Source organism: Oncorhynchus nerka, linkage group LG21, assembly GCF_034236695.1.
Source record: "Oncorhynchus nerka isolate Pitt River linkage group LG21, Oner_Uvic_2.0, whole genome shotgun sequence".
In the NCBI taxonomy this organism is placed as follows: domain Eukaryota; kingdom Metazoa; phylum Chordata; class Actinopteri; order Salmoniformes; family Salmonidae; genus Oncorhynchus; species Oncorhynchus nerka.
The window spans coordinates 22,167,509-22,170,007 of NC_088416.1; positions in this window are offsets into that span (position 1 = coordinate 22,167,509).

Genomic DNA, 2,499 nt, shown 5'->3' on the forward strand with positions numbered 1-2,499 from the left:
CCAATGATTTATATATACACTAGATGACCACTCAGATGTGAGCTATACATTTAAAAAACAATTTAATAAAACAATTTTCCTTAAAGTATTGTTTTTAGAAATGACTCATTTTACTGTTTCCGCTACAACAACAAAATGCTTAAATACATGTAATTTGGTCCTTAAAATATTTAATTGTTAAACTGTAGAATTACATTCATTCCTAGTGAGGACTGCTCCTTCTGGGGAGTACCAATATGGCCAATATGACATCAGCAATCCAGGGTTTAGATACATCATTAGACTCACCTGTGTTGATATGTTCCATCCATAGACAGTATGGGGGAACCAGCAAATCTTGTCACCTGGGTAAAATCATATGATGCCAGTGGTGTATAGTACCTAAGTAAAAATACTTTAATGTGCTACTTAAGAAGAGTTTTGCGGTATCTGTACTTTACTTTTTATATTTTTGACAACTTTTACTTTTACATTCCTAAAGAAATATTGAACTTTTTACTCACAACCGAAAGTACTCGTTACATTTTGAATGCTTAGCAGAACAGGAAAAGTGTGAAATTTACGCACTTATCAAGAGAACACGTGGTCATCCCTACTGCCTATGTTCTGGTTGACTCACTAAACACAAATGCATCTTTTGTAAATAATGTCTCAGTGTTGGAGTGTGCCCCTAGCTTTCTGTGAATTTTAAAAACAAGAAAATGCTTTGCTTAATATAAGGAATTTGAAATGATTTATACTTTTACTTTTGATATTTAAGTATATTTGAGCAATTATGTTTACTTTTGATACTTTAATATATTTCAAATCAAATACTTTTAGACGGTAACTCAAGTAGTATTTTACTGGGTGACTTTCACCTTTACTTGAGTAACTTCCTACTAAGGTATCTACTGTATACCCTTATTCAAGTATGACAATTGGGTACTATTTCCACCACTGTATGATGCACTGATTTCTGTCTTTTGATTTCACATTAGTCATACATCTTTACAATGTCTGGATAGGTGAAAAGAGTAAAACCTACAAATGGAGGTTTAATCATCTACACTGATATTAAATGAGTTTTGATAGTTTGATGTTCTCCAATGAATCCAGCACTACAGACTGACTAGACATTTACACTACCGTTCAAAAGTTTGGGGTCACTTAGAAATGTCCTTGTTTTTTAAAGAAAAGCACATTATTTGTCCATTAAAACATCAAATTTATCAGAAATACAGTGTAGACATTGTTAATGTTGTAAATTACTATTGTAGCTAGAAACAGCAGATTTTTAATGGAAAATCTACATACAGAGGCCCATTATCAGCAACCATCACTCCTGTGTTCCAATGGCACGTTGTGTTAGCTAATCCAAGTTTATAATTTTAAAAAGCTAATTAGCATAAGAAAACCCTTTTGCATTTATGTTAGCACAGCTGAAAACTGTTGTCCTAATTAAAGAAGCAATAAAACTGACCTTCTTTAGACTAGTTGAGAATCTGGAGCATCAGCATTTGTGGGTTCGATTACAGGATCAAAATGGGCAGAAACAAATAACTTTCTTCTGAAACTCATCAGTCTATTCTTGTTCTGAGAAATGAAGGCTATTCCATGCGAGAAATTGCCAAGAAATTGAATATCTCGTACAACGCTGTGTACTACTCCTGTCACAGAACAGAGCAAACTGACTCTAACCAGAATAGAAAGAGGAGTGGGAGGCCCCGGGGGACAACTGAGCAAGAGGACAAGTACATTAGAGTGTCTCGTTTGAGAAACAGACACCTCACAAGTCCTCAACTGGCAAATAGTACCCACAAAACACCAGTCTCAGCGTCAACAGTGAAGAGGCGACTCCGGGATGCTGGCCTTCTAGGCAGAGTTGCAAAGAAAAAGCCATATCTCAGACTGGCAAAAAAAAAAAAAGATTCAGATGGGCAAAAGAACACACACTGGACAGAGGAACTCTGCCTAGAAGGCCAGCATCTGTGAGGTGTCTGTTTCTCAAACTAGACACTCTAATGTACTTGTCCTCTTGCGCAGTTGTGCCCCAGGGCCTCCCACTCCTCTTTCTATTCTGGTTAGAGCCAGTTTGCGCTGTTCTGTGAAGGGAGTAGTACACTGCGTTGTATGTGATCTTCAGTGATGGTTGCTGATAATGGGCCTCTGTATGTAGATTTTACATAAAAAATCAGCCGTTTCAAGCTACAATAGTCATTTACAACATTAACAATGTCTACACTGTATTTCTGATCACATTTATGTTATTTTAATGGACAAAAAAAGTGTTTTTCTTTCAAAAACAAGGACATTTCTATGTGACCCCAAACTTAGGAACGGTAGTGTATATGACTCATTTATATGGCAGAAGGAGGCTCTGTGTGTTGTGTGTCAGTATGCTGTGCATACCATCTCCTACTTCACTTCCCTCAAAAATAAATCAGTTTTCTCACACAGGCACCATTCAAGCACAAAAACATTGAAATAGTATGCCGAAATTGAAACAGAAGGGCACAA